The sequence below is a fragment of the Chaetodon auriga genome, chromosome 6 (genome assembly GCF_051107435.1).
Source record: "Chaetodon auriga isolate fChaAug3 chromosome 6, fChaAug3.hap1, whole genome shotgun sequence".
Lineage (NCBI taxonomy): Eukaryota > Metazoa > Chordata > Actinopteri > Chaetodontiformes > Chaetodontidae > Chaetodon > Chaetodon auriga.
Genome location: NC_135079.1, coordinates 267,861 through 291,521, shown reverse-complemented (window position 1 = coordinate 291,521; position 23,661 = coordinate 267,861). Strand labels below are relative to the sequence as shown.

The 23,661-nt window shown below is 46.4% G+C and overlaps 1 protein-coding gene, 1 long non-coding RNA gene and 1 other non-coding gene across 9 annotated transcripts in view; 2 read left to right on the top strand and 1 right to left on the bottom strand.

Annotated features, from left to right (window-relative positions):
* The window catches only part of immp2l (inner mitochondrial membrane peptidase subunit 2), a 104,524-nt gene that overhangs the window by 27,416 nt on the left and 53,447 nt on the right, over positions 1–23,661 (top strand). The gene's annotated exons all lie outside the window — the stretch shown is intronic.
* Positions 14,317–16,355, bottom strand: LOC143322305 (uncharacterized). Its single transcript, XR_013077280.1, has 2 exons — positions 15,462–16,355; positions 14,317–15,369 (listed from the first exon to the last, which is right to left on the bottom strand). It is a non-coding gene; the product is annotated as an uncharacterized LOC143322305 (long non-coding RNA).
* Positions 20,605–20,768, top strand: LOC143322791 (U1 spliceosomal RNA). The gene has a single exon (XR_013077339.1). It is a non-coding gene; the product is annotated as a U1 spliceosomal RNA (small nuclear RNA).

The following is a 23,661-nucleotide window of genomic DNA, read 5'->3' as shown; positions in this document are numbered from 1 at the left end:
CATGTCTGTTTAATAAACAAGTGAACGTGTTTTCAGAAGCGTGTGATGTGAACATGAGACGTGTGCGTTTGGACTGATGGACTTGAGTTCACAGCAGAACGAGGAGCATTTCAGCGTGAAGGGACGCTGAAGACGTGTAAACTGGACTGCTGCAGGTTTCATGCTCACCTCAGGTTTAAGGCTCAGAGCTTAACGTGGAGTCTTCCTGTGTGAGACGCCAACAACGTTCAGACTGCTGCAGCCTGTCGCTGTGTTCTCCTGCAACGCTTCCTGTTAATCAGCCGTGTCGTCTCCATGCATTACAAAGGCCGTCTGTCCTCCTGTTGTTTTCCTCTATTTAACTACATGCCTCCGTCTGCCGAGTCTCCAGAGATGAAGACAGACGCCAAAACCTCATGTTTAGATTTTTTAGTTGATTTTTCACAAATGCTAAAATACACCGGGGGCCAAACAAAAAACCAAAAAGAGGAAATGAAGTACAAAGTGTTCAGGTGAGGAAACATAAAAAGCCTGTGGGGTTTCTAAAAACATCTCAACCCAAAGAGATGACAAACAGATGCAAATGACAAGAATGAAGACACACAACGCAGAGATAACGAGGAGAGGAAGTGAGCGAGGAAAGTCAATATAGTAAAAGTAAAGTCTGAGAGTTTGAGGCACACGAGCGTCTGTCAGCTGATGGACAAATCGTCTGCTCTGAGTCAGAAGTATTCGCGCATTCACAGTTTAGATTTATGGCGTCGCCAGCTGCTGGTCAGTAATCAGGTGCAGCTCAATCGTTTGTCACTGAATAAGTTTTCAAACCTCAGATGTTTGAGCTCTTTTCAGCATTGGATCTTGTTTTTGGACTTTGACTCTTCAGCTCAAACTGGTTTCTGTCTGTTTACGTGTGAGCTAACTCGAACTGGTTCTTTAATCACATGAACAGGATCACATTTCAAGCTTCAGCAGAACTACACTGAAACAAAGAGCTTTAAACGGGAGCAGGCGTGTCCGGACAGAACGTGTGTGTCCTACAGATTATTACAGAATAACACCAGATGGACTGAGCTGAACACACTACAAGTTCAGTTTATTGCAGCGTGTCACACTCACATGTGGGAGCAGAGAGCTAATGCAGAGATAAATACGCTCCATAAGCATCTGTAAGTCATATTTACATGAACAGGTTTGGGCCTGTAGTTGTCTCTGTAGGACCTGCAGTTCTTTCACAGATGGTGGAGAGTAGCTGGAGTCTAATCTAAAGACTACACGTGGAATCCATGTGGGGCTCTCTAGCTAATTTCCATTAAATTGGTATTAAAGGCTCGTTAATTAAATAGGTCCACCGAGGCTTCGGCGTTAAAGCAGGAAAAACGTTCTTCAGTCCTCAGCGGCTCGCCCACTGCAGGCATCACTGTGAGGGACACTTACAGGCCACTGGGTTTACTGGTTAGACTGGGTACATGATTGACACCAGTTGACTGATTCCTGTTCGTTCTGCTCTGTGGAAGCTGCTGGGCATCTGAACTTTGACATGCTAAATGTCACAGAGTGTACAGCCATGCTAGCGGCATGCTAACATGCCCACAGGCACAGTGACGATGTTTACGCTGCTCACCAGCGTAGTTTAGCATGTTAGCATGCTAACGTTGGCTAATTAGCACTAAACATGAAGTACAACATCAAGGCTTTTCCTCGTCTCATACAAACGTCCTTCCTCCTCTTTTTCTCGTCTCATACAAACGTCCTTCCTCCACTTTTCCTCGTCTCATACAAACGTCCGTCCTCCACTTTTCCTGGTCTCATACAAACGTCCGTCCTCCACTTTTCCTCGTCTCATACAAACGTCCTTCCTCCACTTTTCCTCGTCTCATACAAATGTCCGTCCTCCACTTTTCCTGGTCTCATACAAATGTCCTTCCTCCACTTTTCCTGGTCTCATACAAACATCCTTTGTCCTCTTTTCCTCGTCTCATACAAACATCCTTCGTCCTCTTTTCCTCGTCTCATACAAATGTCCTCTGGGCACCATGATTGTCTCACTTTCATGTCACGTTTTAGTCTGGACCAGAGTGACGGAACAACCGTCATTACAAAGATCAGCTCCTTTGTTTAATGCCACTCACTAGACTCTCTTTCCAACTCTCTGCCTTTCTGTCTCTGCTGTGATGCATGCTGGGTAACAGGATGTGCCGGTGTTGTCTAACTCTAGTGGATGTTTTTCCTCTTTCGGAATTCGTCTCCTTCCTCTCGCTCGTACCGACATCAAAGCCGACAGTCTGCCGATCGCACTTATCTCTGGGAATTACCTCCATGCGTGATGTTTGCTCGTGTGCTCGTTTAGCGGCGGCGGCGGATTCCTCCCTCCCAGCGCCGTTAGTCAGTTGACATATTGAGGCCACAATGAAGGCTGTTCGTTCATGCCGGAGGGAGCGACACACTTTCAGGCAGCTGGTGGAGGAAAGAGGAAGTCAGGAGGAACTTTCCTACCTTCAGCCATGAATCCACATGTTCACCTTCAGCCGTTAAATATGTTGGTTTTGTATCTAATTTCTGAGCAACTTCTATGAACTGGTGTCCACAGGGACAGTGGACAAATACATGTTGCATGAAATTGATGTCATTTTCAGAAGGGTTTTGGTAACGTTCAGCTCCAGACTTAATGTTTACGAGCGTGACCGTTCACCTGTAGGCGGCGGCTGGATGGCCTGGACTGTCAGGTGAATGAATGAACAGGTGATTTCAAATAAAGCGGCTTGTGAATGGAAGAAGTCCAGGAATGAAGTGATGACCTGATGATGGTGAAAGGGTTTAGACACAGGCTGCAGCGCTGAGGATGGACAGACTCAGGACAAATGTTTTACATGAAGTGATGTGATGTTATGACGTCGGGGCTGCAGTGGTCAGCTCCATGTCGGGTGTCAATGGTTGGTGGTCCCCCCCCACAGTAGCTGCTGAGATACCCTTGAGCCTCATGCTGCAGTGTCAGCCTGCTCCTCCTGTTTGAAGAGACCGCAGGAGGCTGAACAGCATCAGGAAACCTGCATGAATAAACAGGTTTAAGTGGATCTGAGCTGGAAGTCACAGCTGCTCCACATCCTTTAACCCGGCCTCGGAAACGAGCTTTGATCCGGGCTAATTCTGCTGCGGCTGGGAGGCTTTCCTCCGGACCCCGAGCTCCCAGCAGGCTTTGTGTCACCGGTGTTTTAACACGGTTATTTTAATCGCTGGTGTGGCGGCGCGGCATTAAAACCTGAGCCGGGAATTAAAGAGAAAGTGGTGACACACTGAAGGCTTGACGAGAATCCCTGCTGAGAAGAACTCAGAGTTTCCCTCACACTGAAATTTACTTTCTTTTTGTGGTTGTGCTCTCCGGCCAGTGGCCATCTGTCACAAAGGATTAGCTGAATTTCTTTTTATATCTCTGAGTTTTATTACCAAGAACCGGGATTCAGAGTGAAGTTTACAGCTTAATCAATACATGGTTTTATCGAGGCAGCAGATTTACTGCAATACAATACGCTGCATAACAGCAGTCCATTAAATCACAGCTCCCAGTGGTTCCTTTTCAAGGTAATGATGACAAATTAAGAAGACATAAACCTTGAGTAAATTTCAGTGAATATTTCCACGTCAGCCCTCGGCTCTTACATCCAGACTGCTGATAGACTTCCCATCGTCACCATGGCTCTGATCCGTTCAGTCATCAGCTCGTGATCCCTGATGTTTGCTGTGTTTGCGCTCTCGGACCTGAACACGTTTTATTTGCTCGCCCCTGAGCTGAACCAAAGCTTTACGATGCTTTCATTGTTTTATTCTTTTGTGGATAAATCATGAAGTGGAAATGTTGCACATGTCTTCAGTTTGTGCACATCTACCTTTTAAGACATTTGGCGTCTCTTCGAAAGTCTTCGGTGGAGTTGAACGAAGATTTTCTGTCTGCTGTTGAAGAAATAAAGACTTAATTATTAAGAAAAGTGGCCACGGCGGCTTGTTTATCTGATGGTGATGTCATCAGGTTATTTCTTGATAAAGATCCTCCAGAGACACAGAGGACGTAAAATTTATTTAAATAACTTTACTGAATCAATCAATCAATCAATCAACATTATTTGAGGTGCAGACTCACCATGCAGCGTGCTCACAGTACACAATAAAAAAACGAATGAAAATGAATCAGGGTTAGCCGCCGGCCACATGTGGACAAACAGTAGGTGGTGCTGTGGACAGGTGGAGAACTTCAGACCAATAGGACGTCAGCCTGCAGAGAACTACAGCTCCCATGATTCTATTGGCTGTGAGTTCTCCGGTTAGCCTCCATGTTCAGCTGCATGCTGTGGTGAAACCTGTTGGAGATGAAAACAGATGAATGGTTCGTCCTTACAGTCTACTCTCTGTCTCTGGTTTCTCTGTCTGTCCTCTCAAAGACATTTTTAAGTGTAGTTTGATTAAAATTTGGTCCATTTGGTCCAGGAAAGAAATTGTCCTCGATTGTCAGTGTAAAAACTAGAGAGAGCAGCTGAGTCAGGATATTAATAAACTTTTTTTTTTTTTTTTCAAAATGGTGCGAGTGTGCGTGTGTGTGTGCGCGTGTGTGTGCGTGTGTGTGTGTGAGTGTGTGTGTGAGTGTGTGTGAGTGTGTGTGTGTGTGTGTGCGCGCGTGTGTGTGTGTGTGTGTGTGTTTTCAAAGGTTTACGTCTCCAGCAGGAACCAATGGGCTTGGAGCTGAGAGCCACAGGCAAGAAGTCAGACAGTATTAAGAGACGGATCGACACATTGTGGGTTCTGGTCTTTTTGTGGAAATTATTGACAATAAGACAAATATGGAAGAACCAGAATCTGTAATCTGAGCCTGAACGATGGCAGAGTGAAGTGAAAGAGCTTCAGACCTGAAACTGAGATGTTTCATCATGAAACTGAACGTCGGAGCTGAGAAGGTCTTTTTGGTAAACTCTGGTGTTTCTGAGCATACGGCGAGCAGCATCCATCCATCAACAACGCAAAGGAAAATCAATGGCTCAGGAACAGGAAATCATTGGCTTTCAGATGAGAGGAGGTAGTGATGCCCGTCACACCTCCAAGACGCTGATGGATGAGGAGCGAGAGGTCTCCAAGACGCCAGTGCCTCCAGAGATCGACGGAGGAACAAACAACGCTGTCAGAGCAGCTGCATCTCAACGCCCAGTCAGCGGGAAACGACCACGGCCGCTTCTTTAAAAACATCCCGGCCAATGAGCTGAGATTGATCGGACATTTTAAAGATTCCTTTGATGTGATGGATCACATGAGCTCATCGTCACCCTGCTGGGACAGATCAATGCCTCCTCATCCTCATTCACAGGAAGAGACTGGAGAATAGCCAGAAGTGATCTGTTCATCACTGTTTTTCTCCTCCTCTTCCTCCTCTTCCTCCTCCTGTTTTGAGCGTGGTGAACGGCTGGATGCCTCCAGCAGAGAGATGACTGATGGCGCAGCACCCACCTGTTACCTTCGCAACATAGTGAAACTACAGGCAGGGGTAGGAAGAGGAGGGGGAGGAGGAGAGTGATGGGAGTCCAGGTTGTCTGGATGCAGCGAGGATGACACGATTGACAGAACTGGTACAGAAAACAGAGACAGAGCGGAAGTGGCAGTTTGCGCCGAGAGCCGAGCGAGAAGAAAGACGCTTCTAGAAGACATCTGTGAGATCTGACATGAGAAGTCTGAGCTGCGTCATGTGGATCCTGATCTGCGTCATGGGGATCCTGATCTGCGTCATGTGGATCCTGATCTGCGTCATGTGGATCCTGATCTGCGTCATGGGGATCCTGATCTGCGTCATGTGGATCCTGATCTGCGTCATGGGGATCCTGATCTGCGTCATGGGGATCCTGATCTGCGTCATGGGGATCCTGATCTGCGTCATGGGGATCCTGATCTGCTTCACTTGGATCCTGATCTGCTTCACATGATCTGCTTCATGTGGATCCTGATCTGCGTCATGGGGATCCTGATCTGCTTCATGGGGATCCTGATCTGCTTCATGTGGATCCTGATCTGCTTCACATGATCTGCTTCATGTGGATCCTGATCTGCGTCATGGGGATCCTGATCTGCTTCATGGGGATCCTGATCTGCGTCATGGGGATCCTGATCTGCTTCATGGGGATCCTGATCTGCTTCATGGGGATCCTGATCTGCTTCATGGGGATCCTGATCTGCTTCATGTGGATCCTGATCTGCTTCATGTGGATGATTCCTGCTCACACGCCCCCTCTGCAGCAGGCTGAGGAGAACATTTGATGCTCTGAGTTTCCAAACTGCAGCGTAGGTGGAACAGAGCTCCGCCGGATGAGGCCTGCACGTCGCTCTCATTGGGAGATTAGCGGGATAATTCCTGCGCTGACGCTCGGGGACCTCGTATCACCACGGAGCTGCCCTTGGTGCGCCTTTGTCATTTGTCATGTTTAAAGCGGGGCTGTCGAGGGAGCCGGGGGCTTTGTTGTGGGGGGCTGTCGGGGCCAGCCGGCCTCAGGCTACTGGTCATATTTCATCGTTTAAGCGGCGCATCGCCTCCACACTCCCCGCTGTCGGATGAGAGCTGACGGTGGGAGGCTGCAGCCGACGGCTTTGAAGCCTGTTCATCACATCAGTGAGTCGGGCTCCCCGAGGACCTTTGTGAGGACTGCGCCCCGGCCAACAAAGCCCAGCGGCGAGGTGGGGAGGGAGGATTTGTAATGTCAGTGGCAGAAGCTGTGAGGTCTCACAAATATTTATCTTTATTGGCAGCGAGAGTCTGCAGGAGGCTTTGAGGAGAGTGTGAGTTTAAGACAAATACAGACGGTGAAGAGTCTCTGCAGCTGTACGACGTGTCGATGAGGAAGTCAAAGTCAAATCGCTTTTTTATGTGGCATCTTTCAACATGAAGTTACATCATTTTCAGAGCCGAGGAGGCAAATGAAGAGGTGCTGATCGATCAGTAGAACCTGAATGGACCTGATCAAACCGAGTCAGATCATCAAGTCTAGAGTCAAGGTTTCATCGGTCGTCCTGAATTTTCTGACTTGATTTCTGAAGCATGTTGAATAAATGTCTTTTAAAGTTTAAACTGACAGATTTCACAGGGAAACAAATCAGTAGAAGGTTTTCAGTGTGAACACGTTCGTTTTAAAATGCTGTTATGTGCTAAGTGTAAGCTTTGCAGCCATTCTCTGCTTTCATACGTTCACACCTCCTAAAGACTGGACTTTAATCTTCAACCAAAAATCATTTTAATACCAGAAAACATGTTGTTTGTTTGTAAAAATGATCCTAAAATCTTCCAAAAACAAATCTGGGATCTGCACCAAAACAGATTCACTTAATCTTTGGCCCATTTTTCACCTGCTTTCATTGAAGTCTGTGAACAAGTTTCGAGAGATCCTGCTGAACACCAACAAACAGGACCACAAACACAATGTTCTCGGCACGAGTTCTGAAATATTTGGCAGAAAAACAAAAGCTTGAAACTGAAGAAATGCCAACTGAGAGAACGGCCGAGACACCAAAGCAGCAGGAGAAGCAGAGAATGTGGCCGGAATAAAACAACAACACAGAGGTGGCTGAGTTCACGTCTGTCTGTCTAATCCACATCCTGTTCCCATTCCTAATCCCGCCCACCAAACTGTGATTGGCTCACCAAACCTTTTCTGAATGACAGAAACGATTGTAGATGTGACTCAGACGTCTGGAAAACAAAAACCATGCAGTCATTTTCACAGCAAAGCTCTCAGACAGACGGTCCAGAACTTTCTGTCACCACATGTGTCGTGTCTTGCAGAATAAAGGTTGACTGATGACCCTCAGGTTTCACCTCAGGGTCAACAGTGAAGCCGGTGACCTCACAGGAGCTAACGAGGCTCAAATTAGGGACTTCTGTGAGCTCCTCAGGTTTCAGTAAATTGCCTGACATTCTTGAACTTTATTTTCATCTGAGCCGCCACAGAGCCCGTCAGACCAGTTTCACGTGCGTCAGGACATTTTACAGTGATCAACGCACCAACACTGGAGACGTATGAGCACACTTTGGATTCTTCTTTAAGAGCTGATCATTCAGTGGAGCTCAGCTTTCAAAACTCACTGTTCTATGTTCCTAATTCTGCCCTCCAAACCTCTCACAGCACACAAAGTTAAAATAATCACACAGCAAATTTATCACAACGTCCAGGTGTCGTTCCAGCAGCTGTTCAAAGCAAAGCAGCTGAGATGAAGCCTCAGTCCACATCCTGACAGTCAGAGACCAGCTGGTGAGCACAGTGCAGCACTGAGCGGCTAAAGGAGCTGGAGGAGACCAAAACTGAGCCGAGACAGAGAGAGAGTACTGGACTGGACTCACCAGGTGACACAGGCACCTGATGGCATCATCTCTGATGACTCTCTGCATCAGCTGGATGTGGAGATGGTTTGGTCACAGCTTGGTCGTCTTTAAAGGTGGACGAGTGTCGGTGTCCTGTTTCTGCTCCAAACTTCATTTCTGAATTAGTTCAGTCAAAGTGAAGCTCTTCAGGATGACTTTCTGTCTCCTGAGAGGAAGTCATCCAACACCAACCAGGAGTAGTGTGTGTGTGTGTGTGTGTGTGTGTGTGTGTGTTGAGACAACTCGCAAATGGTCGAAAGCACAAAGTGTCAGAGGTCACCAAAAAATACAGTGGACGAGGTTCCTTCTGAAGACGAAACCTTTTGAAAAACGGTCCCTGACACTGTTTGATTTCAAACCAAATTTAAGCATATTAAGCAATTTAAACATATAATCTGAACCAGAGCGGAAAAACTGTGAAGCAGAGGTTTGTTAGTTTACGTCCACACGTCGAGTCAAGTGTGACTTGTAGAACTGAAATGTTTTTTACACATCAGACATTTTATGTAACTAGAGTTTTCCAAAGAATGGACACAAACACCTGAAGTGAAGCTCAGAATGTGATGGACCATCATTTTCATGAGAAGAGCGAGTGACATCAGCAGACTTCTCATTTAAAGGTCGTCTTTAATTACCGTGCCGTCGCTCAGTCTGAGGACAGCTGCTGTAATGTTTGAATGGCAGAACGAAGCGCCTGAAGGCATCATCCGGGGATGTTTGTTGATGCAGTGACGTAGCTGTTGTGGCCTTTCAGTGTTAGAAAGTGTGACCTTTGACTGTAGCCCCCCTGTTGGTCCAATTAGTGTAATTCTAACATGACGGTGATTATTCACTGAGAGGCTTCGTCAGACGTGTGAAGTAACATTTGACAATCCGACGGACGAGCGCAGGCGGCCCCTGCAGCCTCTCGCCTCCCTCAGCCCTTCGTCGCTGTGTTTCATCATCGGTAGGAGCTCAGAGGAGATGTGGGAGGTGCTTCTTCAGCTGACACTTTTATTTTTGAGCGCGCTCACTCCGTCGCAGCGTTGACCTTGAACGGAGAGGTCAGTGCAGCCAGATTAGAAAATGGCTTCAGGCGGTCCAGGCCCGAGTTCGCTCGCCTCTGCGGTGGAGCAGCAGATAGATTTATCTGTGTGGCGCTCAGCCAAAGAAACTTAATGTGGCTCCTGATCAGATGTTTGATCTTAATTATCGTGATCCAATGGAAAAAGTTAGTCGTTAGATGCTCCTGTTTTTGAGAGATAATTATCAGAATGAATTTTGCATGAGCGAAGGGACGAGAGAGCAGCTCTCATTCCCAGTTCAAGCACAGCCAGCACGAGCAAATGAATCTTAACATTACCATAGGTCACTGAATTCATTCTCCAAATGGCAATTGGTGTGATTTCTCCTGGGTGAGAATGACTGGCAAGTCGGCTTCCCCGCTCAGGTGCAGGTGGAGGTCAGACTCTGGTTGAGTTTGTGTGTGAGTCAAATCAACAAGCAGAAGAAGAGCAGGAGTGTGTATGACAGTGAAGTGGAAGCCATCTTTGAAATCAGGAGAGAGGAGGACTGGCAGGATGTTTCCACTTCTTCTTCTGCTCCATTCATTTAACGGGTCGCCTGACAGACTGTCTGGTCTTGAGCTCAGGTCTGCCCCCCCATGTGAAGACTGATCCTGGCCCAGCCGTCGCTTCTTCAGATCGTCGTCCTTTGTGATGCTCTGGTTAAATTCAGTCACTGCTGCGCTCCTCCTCCTCCTCCTCCTCCTGCTGCTGCTGCTGTGGGATTGAAGACCTGAAAGTCTGTGAGGTCAGCTGGGACCTCGGTGGTTCAGGGACACCGTCCTCCACAGTATTGGATCAAATGTCTAAAATGAACCAGAATCAATAATCAAACTGTTCACTGACAGCAGCTTCATGTGCTCATCTTCTTCATCCTTCATGTGTTCACAAAGTGGTGAACTCACTCCATCCTCTGTGATCGACTGAGCCTTTCCAGGATGTCCCTTTCATACCCAATCATGATGCTCTCACCTGTGACCAATCAGCCTGTTTACCTGTGGAATATTCCAAACAGGTGTTTTTGGAGTCTGTCAGTCTGTGAAACATGTTGCTGCTTCAGATCCACAATAAGAGATATTTACAGAAATCAATGAAGCTGATGAGGAAGAACATTAAATACACTGACTCTGAGCTGATCTCAGGTCAGTTTGTGTCAGAGAGGATCAGATCAGGTGATGACTTCCTGTTTACTGGTGTTTTTCATAAACTCATAGTGTAATAAACACCAGTTCATTCCTGTGTTTGTGTTTGAGCAGAAACAATGAGCCCTTGTTAAGCTGTAATTGTAAGACTTGGTGCAGATGTAGATGTCTGCAAACGTGACTTCACTCCATGTTTCCAAGTGTCAGCTTTTGATGAAGGTGTTGATTATTGCGACTTAAAGGCAGAAAACATGGAAAGTGCATTTTGGCAGAACAGTTGCACGTCTGTCGTGGATCCATGAAGTGTTCGCTCTAAACGGCTGGTTGTTAACCAAAGAGCATCTCCTGCAGAGAAAGGGATGCTTTTGGGAATACATCATTAAGGTAGAACTTATTTATTTAACCATGAAGAAACAACAGATTCAAAGGCAGTAAAGCACCGTGACGTGTGGCGTCCAGGTAGATGGGTCGTTGTAAATGCTGTAAAGTAACAACAGTCTGAAGCACGTCTTTATTTTCTTAAACATCAAAGATGCACTCTGCTCAGAAGCAGACAGACTGACACCACAGCATTAAGTCGACTCCCGACGTAGAAGTGACAGCTGGGAGTCCGCAGCCTGGCGTTGTCCTCTGCGGCGAGCTGTGCGCCGCGGGCTAATGGAGCTAATGCACCAGCACAAATAAAGCATGGGCTGTCTCATGAACGCAGCCCGGCCATTACTTCAACAGCGCTCGGCCGTATTTCTCCCAGCCTGTAAATGCTATTGGCACGAAACAGTTGATGTGTTACTCGTGTAATTAAATCTTTGGATACTTTCGCCAAATCAATAGAAAGTACCGGCATAAAACACAGGCCTCGAGCCAGACGGCGTCACTGCGAAGACCGGGCGCAGCGCAGGTGGAGATCGATGGGAGAGGGCAGGCGGTGATTGGTGGTGTCGCTCCAGGCCGGCAGACATCGGAGTGGCTCGGCGGCACGACCTCGGCCTTTGAAGAAGCCAATCAAGCCTGTTGTTTTATCAGCAGAGCCCCCCCCCCACCTGCGGGCCGTCTGTCCGGCTTCAGCTCGGAGGCGGTAATAATGGCAATTAGCTTCTAAAGGCGGCTCACAGCAGATATGTGCTGTCACAGCCCACCACCATGAAGTCGGGTTTCAGGCCTGCTGGGAGAACGTTCTTTTTCCACCTCCATCAGTTACCTGGGGGAGCAGTGTCGGCTCATCACCTCTGACCGGGAAACTGCAGCAGTGAAGCGTTTTCTGCCGCAGACTTCGGGCTCACCTCGGCCGCGGCATCCATGTTGGCCTCTTTAAGTGCTGTGTGGGGGCTGAGAGCGAGCTTGCCGCGTCCGGCCGTTTCCCGACCCTCACTGACGCTCATGCAGATCTGTGTCACTCATTAGTAATCACCTCGACCGCCTCATGATCTGAAACCACTAGAGAGGCAAAAGACTGAGATGGGAAGCCATGAAAAGATGCACCATGTGTGGATTTTCCTCTGGCTCGCGATGATAGATGAGCCTGGCTTTCTATTAATGGAGCTGCAGCGGAGCAGCGTCCCTGCTCCTCCACGTTTAGCCGTGGCTCATGTTTAACCATGCTGGAGTTCCCGGGCGACTGATTTATGCTGTTCTTCTTTCTGCTCCGACGGGGGGGCCATCTGAGCCGGACAGCGGGGCGTCTCTGAGTCTTGATAGTGGAAACTGCAGCTGCAGATTGCTGTCAAGGCTTCTCTGCAGGAAGCTGAATGCTTGACTGGGTTTTTTGGGCTTCTTTCGATGGAATTTTACTCTATAATTTAGTTGCTTTCCCGTCGCTCCCCAACTGACTGAACAACAACCTTTTGATTCTGTGCTTTCTGTTCCCTTTTCTTTTTTCAGTGTTTGACCAGGAATAGGCAACCAGTCGGCACCCGCAGAGCTTTAGCTTAGCGGGTAAAACCTGAGCAGGAGGCTTTGTTTATGCCCTGCTTTCTTTTTCTCCTCTGCTGGGACCGAACAGAAGAACACAAAAGCATGTGGACAGAGGCGTCCTCATGGGGGGCCTCAGCCCATATGTTTGGAACCACCGGTGTGAGGAATCCTGCACTTGTAAACAGTTAGAGTGGAGTATTATTCTGATTATCTCGTCATTCTGTCTTCGTTAAGACGACGAGGCAGCTTTCACTCGTTCTGAAGGTTGAGGTGTGATGAGCAGAAGAAGAAGGTTCTTCTGTCTGCAGACAGGTGCGAGTTTCATTCAGATGAGTCCATCCAGTCAGCTGTTAGTGTCTGAGACATCTCATTATGTGGTTTTAGTCTTTTTCTTAGAAGAGAGAATACGTGTGATGTATAAACCAAAAGTCCAAAGTCCAAAAGTTGGTGCAAAAAATGACTTGTGGTTACCAATAAATGTGCCTCCTCATAGAGAAGTCGTGTTTCATTTGTCTGCTGACAGCTGAGTCTCAACCATCAGATATGCACCCGACGTCTCACTGGACCTCCTCCTCCACATCTGTCTTTTAGATATTTAAGAATAATTTCACAAATATCAATGCTGTCATCAATCATCAGTGTTGGATGCAGTGGATGATGGGTAATGACAGTCATGACATCGCCTCTGGAAGCCTGCTATTGGCTGATTCAGAGCTCCAACATTCTCCTCTTTACACTTTCTGTCATTTTTGACTCATAAATCAAAGTTTGGGACCACCCTGGGACACACCTGTCAGATACCTGGGTGAAGGTGAAATGCTGCAAACGCCCAGCATCACGCGCGTTCAGTTCTTAGTTTATTGATGAGTGATTGACGGGTGTGGTCGTGAAGAGATGGTACGAATACGATCATTGGAGCAGGTTTCTGAGCCTCCTGGTCGTCTGATGTTTGCTCAATGTGATTGGCTAACTGCAAGGCTCTGACTTCATCAAGTTCAGGTCAACCTCCCAGATACCTGCACAGACTTTAAGCCTCGTTGGCAGGAACTCCACCCTCTCATGTTCCTCCTCCACCTCCTCCTTCTCCTCCTTCTTCTTCTTCTTCTTCTTCTTCTTCTTCCTCAAACATGATTCTTCTTCCAGTGGAAAGACAGACATGACTCCATCAGAGGATCAACGTGGTCGCGCTCTGCGAGAACGTCCTGTTTTCCTTTCATTGGTCACCCATCCGTCTGTTAGATGACATCATGACTTCAGGACCTAATGTCTTTTTGTAGGAGCAGTTTCTGGGTTTAAAGAAGCTTCTTTTTCTATTTTATTGAAAAATACTTCTGAGGGTTTAAAAGATTTGTGTGTTTCGCTGTATTCAAAGCTGCTTTTAGTTGTCTTTGTTGGAAATGTCCAATTTCTTTGGAATTTTATTGAAGTTGTAAGTTCTGTTTCCCAAAGTCTTCAGTTTCAGCTGTGGAACACAATGTGCTGTCGCTTTACTTCTAATCTGAGTAAAAAGCACAAAAAGGCAGGTTTGTGCTTCATATTCTTAAATATTTTTATTTGTCAAGAGACGTGATGGTGGACATGTGGACGTATGAGTCAGCCTTGACTTCTATTAACTCACATAATGTGAACGGAACAGTAATGAGCTCATTTTAATCCTAAAGCAAAGCAAACTGCCTCCGTCTCCGGTCTGTCTCTGGAACCGTCCACCAGGCCGTCCACCAGGCCGAGGATCAGTTCAGTCCTTCAGGTGTGAGGACGTGTTGGTAGAACGGCATTTAAAGAAAGAAAAGTGTTACAGAGTACAAGACCGCTGTCCTCAGGTCCTTTAAAAGAGGACGATAATCATGACGTCATACAATCCTGGTGAAGGGTTGTTTGAGTGATTTATTAGTCAATCATTCAGTTTAGTTCATTGTTTTCAGTTAGTTTTGAAGTGAATATACTGAACATTCTGTGGTTCCAGCCGCTGAAATGTGCAGATTGACTGAAAGTGAAGATGATTGTTAGGGAAACGTGGTCGTCAGTGTGGCCTTTATTTTGCTTTCAGGTTGTTTTTCTTTTAGTCTCACCTGCAATGAAACTGGTTCAGCCAATCCAGACCAGTGGCGTCACACCTGAACAATGACTATCTTTCTTCTTTTGCATCTTTTTGTCATTCGTGTCAGAAGCTGCTGATAAAGTTGTGATTTTTGTTTCCCTGACTCGTCATCACGTGACGTCTCACCTGTACAGTTTCCTGTATGGGAGGCGGGGGCGCGGGGGGGGTGGCGTAGACCACCGCAGCCTTCAGCCAGCTGAAGGCTGCGTTCACATCCACTCATCCATCTTTGAGGCCGCCTCCCACAGAGAGTTTTGATTATGTTGAGTGCTCAGTCTGTCAGAAACAAGGGCTCAGTCAAGAAGATGTGCCACGGTTCTAAACTGCAGCTCCACTTTTTTGTGTCTGTGTCCGGTCACACTTTTAATTAAACAAGACAAGGACCAGGAGATGGGAGCAGCCACCATCGAGGAGAATGATGGTTTTTAGGCTTCAGATAATAACTTGCAGAGAGGAGGAGGAAGAGGAGGTGGTGCTGACAGCTCTGTGGATAAGAGGGGCCTGGCAGGGCTGAGCGAACCAGAAACCACATGTTATTAGTCCCTGTGCTGCGTGCTGAGCCAGCAGACAGCAGCACCCTAGACAGCCTGCTGCCTGCTGGACTGACTCTGATGCTCTGCTTTGGCGTTTTCTCTTCAAACAAGGTTTGCTCTTCAGTGTTTCTCTGATTGAAACTAAAGGCTGGAAAATGAGTCCCACTCAGACTCTCCTGCTCGGCCTGCGGCTCTCATCCAGGAGTCCACTGGTTCCTCCTGGAGACTAAACCTTCTGGTGTGCTCGTTGTGGATGCTTCCACTTTGATTTGATTTCCCGTCTTGTCTGCACAGAGGTGACACACAAAGGAGATTTAAAAGCACTCATGCACAGAATGCTCCATAATATCATGAATAATATACACTGTGATTAAATACCTGCACGCAGGCTCATGTCAACCAGAGACGAGATGTGCCGCGACGTCCGCTTTGCATCTTGACAACATGGGAATCAAAAACGTTAAAATACAAACCCACAGCTCGATACCTGTGAAAATAACAGATAGAAGAATGAATCTGATCAAAGTTTAACATGACAAACACAACTCATGAGAAACACACACACACACACACACACACACACACACACACACACACATACACTCTGACCTAAAAGAAAATAACAGAGAAAAGCCCTTTAAGAAGAAACAAATATTCATTCTTTAAAAGAAGCTTCATCATTTCCTCAAACAGCTGCTCGGTGTAGAGCATCAGTTGGGAGTATTTTCAGCAGCGGATGAATCCACATTTGGTGCTGTGGTGTGTGTGTGTGTGTGTGTGTGTGTGTGTGTGTGTGTGTGTGTCTGTGTGTGTGTGTGTGTGTCTGTGTGTGTGTGTGTGTGTCAGAATAAACTACATTGCGTGTGTTCATGGTGATGAAGATCAACAGTGAGGCTGGTGAGTTTTAAAGGAGCTCAGAGGAAGAAGATCAATCAGCTGATACAAACACTGAACAGTTAGCAGTTAGCATTCAGTGTTTGAGTCTGATGATTGGAACAAAACAGAGTCTGAGCTGAACTGATCCTGAACTGATCTAAACTGATCCTGAACAGATCTGAACTGAACCTGAACTGATCCTGAACAGATCTGAACTGATCTGAACTGATCCTGAACTGATTCTGAACAGATCCTGAACTGATTCTCAACTGATTCTGAACTGATCCTGAACTGATTCTCAACTGATCCTGAACTGATTCTGAACTGATCCTGAACTGATCTAAACTGATCCTGAACAGATCTGAACTGAACCTGAACTGATCCTGAACAGATCTGAACTGATCTGAACTGATTCTCAACTGATCCTGAACTGATTCTGAACTGATCCTGAACTGATCTAAACTGATCCTGAACAGATCTGAACTGAACCTGAACTGATCCTGAACAGATCTGAACTGATCTGAACTGATCCTGAACTGATCTGAACTGATCCTGAACTAATCTGAACTGATCCTGAACTGATTCTGAACAGATCCTGAACTGATTCTCAACTGATTCTGAACTGATCCTGAACTGATTCTCAACTGATCCTGAACTGATTCTGAACTGATCCTGAACTGATCCTGAACTGATCTAAACTGATCCTGAACAGATCTGAACAGAACCTGAACTGATCCTGAACAGATCTGAACTGATCTGAACTGATCCTGAACTGATCCTGAACTAATCTGAACTGATCCTGAACTGATTCTGAACAGATCCTGAACTGATTCTCAACTGATTCTGAACTGATCCTGAACTGATTCTCAACTGATCCTGAACTGATTCTGAACTGATTCTGAACTGATCCTGAACTGATTCTCAACTGATCCTGAACTGATTCTGAACTGATCCTGAACTGATCTTGAACAGATCTGAACTGATTCTGAACTGATCCTGAACTGATTCTCAACTGATCCTGAACTGATTCTGAACTGATCCTGAACTGATCCTGAACTGATCTAAACTGATCCTGAACAGATCTGAACAGAACCTGAACTGATCCTGAACAGATCTGAACTGATCTGAACTGATCCTGAACTGATCCTGAACTGATCCTGAACTGATCCTGAACTAATCTGAACTGATCCTGAACTGATTCTGAACAGATCCTGAACTGATTCTCAACTGATTCTGAACTGATCCTGAACTGATTCTCAACTGATCCTGAACTGATTCTGAACTGATTCTGAACTGATCCTGAACTGATTCTCAACTGATCCTGAACTGATTCTGAACTGATCCTGAACTGATCTTGAACAGATCTGAACTGATTCTGAACTGATCTTGAACTGATCTGAACTGATCCTGAACTGATCTGAACTGATCTGAACTGATCCTGAACAGATCTGAACTGATCCAGCAGCGAGGACAAAGTGCATGTACGCTGGGGTTGGTAACAGACTGGTTGTCATGGTAACAGGAGGCAGGTGGTTTATCTTCTGAAATATTTTCGATCCTCAGTGAAGGACGGGGCCACGTAGAGGACAAACAGAGCAGCCACAGGCTTTAATTCATCCTGCCGACACGCACACACACACACACACACACACACACACACACACACACACAGAGACACACACACACACACACACACACACAGACACACACACACACACAGAGACACACACACACACAGACACACACACAGAAAGACAGAGACACACACACACACACACACATGCACACACACACACAGAAAGACAGAGACACACACAGACACACACACACACAGACACACATGGACACACACACACACACACACACACACACACACACACTCCATCTTCTGCTCTGGCCATCTCTCATCTCTCCAGTGAAAAGGACCATATATCTGTGGTTTTATGTTGTGGCCTTGTCTTTGCTGTGTGTGTGTGTGTGTGTGTGTGTGTGTGTGTGTGTGTGTGTGTGTGCGTCTCATTAGATCCTGTCTGTGGTGGTCCTCTAATAGGAAAACATTGTAAACGAGGGGTCTTGTGTGTCCAAAGCCAACAATCCAAAGTAGTTTGTCGTCTCAGAAGAAACTGAAGAAATCCAAATAAGACCATGAGACACGACTGAAACGCTGAGGACAGGAGACAGTCCACAGCTAATAATAATAGTTATTATAATACTGCATTCATATAATAATAATAATGATAATAATTAATAATGCATTCATAATAAATCCATTGGCGTCGCCACGTTGGCTTTCACAGGCTCTGAATTCTGATGCAGTAACTACGATAAAGGAGAAGAAAAAGAAGGATCATGAGCATAAAATAGAAATTTACAGTAAAAACAACATGAAATCTGTATTTTTGAAATGAGAAGAGTTGCACAGTGTTTGAAAAACTCGAGCCGGATGATTGAGCGAATCTTTATTTCTTCTGTTTGAGGACGGACTGATTGTTACGATGCTGCATGGAGACGCTGCAGGTCAGGACAGGAAGTGGCCAAAGGTCTTTTTTGACATCGCTCGTTTCAGCAAATGCCCGAAAACTACGTTTATTTAACTTCAACTGAGGGCACCCTCTAGTGGCCGTGGCAGGAACTATGACTGGTGTCGGCCTGGAACAGGAAGTCATGTGATCTGTGCTGTCCTGATTGGTGCACCGAGTGTCTGTCAGACGGAGCCTGGATGTGTTTGATGAGCCCGTGTTTCATCTCAGCTGCTTTTCATTTCTGCTCCTCGTTGTCAGAAGCTCGGGGAGCTTTCAGCTGTGTCTCTTTTAATGAGGAAACATCGTCAAACATCTGCGTGAAATTAGGCCTCCGCCTGTAATTGGCAGCCTGATGAGTGGATGCAGCCATGCTCGCCGTGCTCGCCATGTTCGGCGTGCTCGCCGTGTTGGGCACTTACAGTTTGAAGAGATTATTGGCGGCGGCCTGGACAGATGAGACGGATAAATGCTGTTTTGATGTGTGAGGACTGGGAGCATTTGGGAAAGGTTTCTCCTCAGGAGGGCAGCCGGTGAGGACGAAGCATGGACTCAAATGAGTCCACAGCACTGAAACAATGTCTGTCTGCCAGTAAATGTCAGGGAACTTCATTAGTGTTCAAAGAGATCCTCCTGGATTCAAACCTCCACCTGTTTCACCTGCTTAAAGAGCAGATCAGCATGTCGTCAGGAGGAATCGAGGACGGCGAGTTCAGAGAAGCAGCTCAGGTCAAAGAGACGAACTTCAGATCAAACAGGTTCAGCACAGATATTTTCCTCAATGAACGTCTGCTCTCCCCGATTTACCCAAAAATCCAGCAACGGACGTTTGCTCATTCCTCTTGCTGTGGCCATTTTCACTGTTGGTGGCAGGGTCCGCCATTCCCACATTGAACTCAGACTGGCTTCACATGCACAGGAGGTTTATGGGAAACAATGCAGCATGTAATCCCGCATTACTGTTTGATGTCATTGGTGTTAGAGTTCATCACGTTAACAAAAACTCAGATGAAACGTTTGTCGGTGACTTTTTATCCTCGACTGAGATGATAAGACGGCAGCGACGTCACAAACATCAGCGATGGCATTTCAACGTGCAGACAAATGGAAAAAAATAAAAACATAGACTTGTGTAGACGCTTCCTAAGGCTAATGCTAATGCTAATCTATGACCAGCTAATGAGCCAATAAAATCTTGTGTGAAATAAGTTTGACTAAAATGACAAAACGTTTTTCCTCAACTGGACTGAAAAGTTGGATATAACCTGAGACTAAACACGTTCTCAGCCTCACAGCAGCCGTACCAGGGCTGGACTGAATTAATGCTAATGCTAACTTAGCACGTCCTGCTGCTGCTTCACATTAAAATGAAGAATTGGATCGGTCTGGGTCCAAACCTTGAAGGTGTGAGCGCGCTTTGCAAACTAGCTTGTTTATCGGCTTGATTTATTTGAGTTGTCAGATTTCTTCCAAGCTTCCCAACAAGTTTCCAGGACAGCCGACGTGTTTTTCCAGTTTGTAAAAATCAGAAAGGAATGGCGGCAAACCAGAAGCGACGTGTTTCGTCAGTCCATGTGGTCAGATGGAGGAACATGACGAAAAACGTTTTATCTCCGTGAACGTTGGCGTCGTCTGTCTACCCCTTGGTCCCCCGGCCCCGGGGCTCCTGGGCCCCCTTCAGTCTGTCTCTTCCTTTTTCTTTTTAGGATGTTCTTCATTCGCATCATGATGTCCCAGCTGTGGGAGGAGGGCAGCAGGATGACAGAGAGGTGCGTTACTTGCTCATCATGTCTCATTTCATAATTATCCCTGGATTTACTGCCAGGATCTGGACCTCGCTAACAGCCGTGAGTCACAGCTCGTGTGCTGATGAAACAGCGCAGGATGGCGGCGGGAACAAACTGTTTTCTGTTTTCTGTGCTGAGGTCGACGGAAACGAGCCACCATGTTTTCAGACTGAAGACTTCAAACCAACATTCAGGTTTGAATCAGTCAGAAGTACTGATCGCTGACAGACCTGAATTAATGCATACATGGCACCTAAAGTTCATCTGAATTTTCCTCAGTGGTCAGTGTGAAATCTAAACGAGCGCAATCGCAGATATCGTACAATAATATATAATACATTACTTACCTGGCAGGGGGGATACCATGATCAACTAGGTGGTTCACCCATGGCGAGGCGCATCCATTACACTGAGGGATGTGCTGACCCGTGCGAATTCCCCACATGTGGGAATCTCGACTGCATAATTTGTGGTAGGGTGGGACTGCGTATGCGCTCCCCTCATTTTCTTTGGAATTTCCCCTTGTGGGACTAATAAAGGAATATTTAATTGAATTCAGGCCACTGTCTGTAAACGAGGGCGTGGGAATCTGAAAATCGGGTCAGAAAAGGCGAAGAAGCCTGATTCGTCTGTGTTGTCTTTAAAGTGTGAAGGTCAGCAGAGCAGATCTTTGTTACCTGAGCAGGAACCGTTGCTTCTTCTCTCTGGATGATTGATGGGATCTGAAGAGCTCAAACTCAACATCACGTTCATCTTTTGAAGAGAAATCAGCAGCTTCTGCTCCCCCAGCGTCTTTGAGGAACATTTTTATCGACTTCTTCATTGAAATTCATGTCAAAACAAGACATCAAGGCCGACTCGATGCTGCTTTGTACTTCATGTCTGTAGGTCCTTTGCAGATTACATTGTAAATGATTATTCTGCCTAGTTTTTTGGTTTTATACTTAAAAAAGGATCTTTTTCTTCGTCCGTGTTCTAGCAGCTGCAGAGGAAGATGTTTAGTGCTTCATCGTCTTTCATCTTCTGGATGAAAGTCAGCCCCTTCATAAAAAGACAGTTAATAGATTCGCTTTGAATTTCTGACTCTGCAGAAATAAAATCAACTTTGACAGAAAACCTCTCAGCTCTGAGACATCCACATGAGAAGTATTAAAGACCTGCTGCTCCCACAGCCATGCCAACAAACAGCAGGTCAGATAACTGTCCTCTGGGAAGCTGGAAGAAAGCTGCCATTAAAAACCTGGATGGAAACACCAGAAATGAAAGAATGAAAGTGGAAAAGTCGACGTGATAAAGGCTGATGGACACAGATCTTCTTCTTCTTCGTCTTCTTCTGTGGTGGGCTGCCATCTTGCTGCCTCCCTCCATCACAAAGGAGCCTTCGCACTCTGTTTTTGTCGCACTGTGGGAACAAAGTCATTCCTTTAAATGCCATAAACGCCATCTGAGGTGTGAAGCAGTAATGAAATGTCCAAACATCTTGATGGATGGACGTGTTCTGTCGCTCTGTTCATTGTGTAATCTTGCTTTGTCCTCTGGAGAACATTCTCAGCGCTCCATCCGATGGAAGAACACCGTCGGCTTGATTTCCTTCATCATTTTCAAAGAAACGAGCTTCAACATGTCGATGTCTTTACGTGTGTGTGCATGTTTCTCTTTCTTTGCTCTTGTGTGTTATGAGTCAGCAGTGCTCTGCAGATCCTTCAGCATGACTGGATGGATATGTCTCGCCCACACACACACACACACACACACACACACACACAGTGTTAAAGGGTGGAGGTGGTGGTGAAGTCCTGCTATTCAAGCATCTGGACTGAGCTGCTTCCCGCAGGGGCAGATGAAGTATTCGCCTTCTCTCTCCTTCATATCCACAGGGCAACAGTTCAGTCTAATCTCCCCCCACGGGGCCGTTAACCGGACCGCCATCCGCCTCAACTGCACCGCCAGTAAAAGATGGCAACATAGACGCACACGTCCACGCACCGCTTGTCTTGTCCTTTCCTCGCCAGTCGCTCACTGTGTCTGTCCAGCTGTCAGGAGAATTTATGCAAAAGCGTTCTGAAGAGCCAGAAATGAGGTTGATTGCAGCTGCAGTGAGAGACGTTCAGTCGCAGTAACATTTAAACGAAGGACATGTTTACAGCTCTGTTATTCTCATACTGCTGCAGCACCGCTGCTCACCTCCTTTATCTTTAAGGTGGATTCGTTAGAGGGAGTCACCGCTTCTACCATGATTATCACCACAGTAACACATCTAAACCAAAACCTTCACCACCGCACGTGTTCCAGCAGGAAACTGATCCGTGTTAGCCTCGGTCTCGTTGCCCAGCAGCCGCTAACAGTACAGCTTTGTTTTTGAGCAAGCTAGCTGTTGGGTGCTAATCAAAGCTGCATGACGTTGGCAAGCAGTGAGTTCCTCACATTTGACCATTTCCTTTTCAAGCAACAAGAAGTGAGGGAACGAGTTCCTCCATGAATCCGGTCAGGTGTCAGAGTCCAGAGATACCTGGTTGAAAGTGAAACGTTGTGAACATCCTGCATCACAAACATTCAGCTCTTATTTCATTGATGAGTTGTTGAAGGATATGAACTCATCACTGACAGTTTATGCTTCAGCTGTGATGCAGGTGATGTGAGAGGCTGCAGGCAGTGAGACTGCTTCAGAAGCTGATTGTGAACCATTTGATGTCTCTGTGTTGGAGTTGTTCCAACAACATGGTCAGTCTGTTGATCCTGGACTATCATTGGAACTGACCAATCACGCCATTTTGCTAAAGTACGCACATGGGAGAAGTTAGGTCAGTGTTGTGAAACTGATCTTTTCGTCAACCTAACCAAGTATTTTTGTTGCCTAAATGTAACCCAATGACAGAAATCTGAAAATGAAGAAAAGAAACTGAAAGTATTACGTGAACACTGGACTGTATAACAATAAGTTCCACATGGGACACAAAGCCCAGTGTCCAGGGTGAGCGTCCTGGACTGACCCATCCATCCACCAAAACCTGATTGAAACAACACCAACACAATATGAGATAAAGTGATGGGATGGACAGTATAAATACATGTTTCTGCTGATGTTTGGAACGTTTGTCTCTTTTCCCTCCGAGTGATTCACTAAAATCTACGTGACAGATTTTACAAAAAGCTAACCAACAATGTTCTTCGTGAAGTTCAGGTCAGCCTCTGCCCATTGGGTTCGACACTTGTACAGACATTTAGGCATCTTGGAAGTTACTCCATCACATCCCTCTCATGTTCATCCCTCTTCTTCTTCTTCTTCTTTTATTGGCTAGTGCCTTTTGAGTGACTGACTCCTCGTCACTAGATGTTGCAGCTGATGTTCTACATACCACCGCCTGCTGTACTGGAGGGGAATGAAGCAGATACATC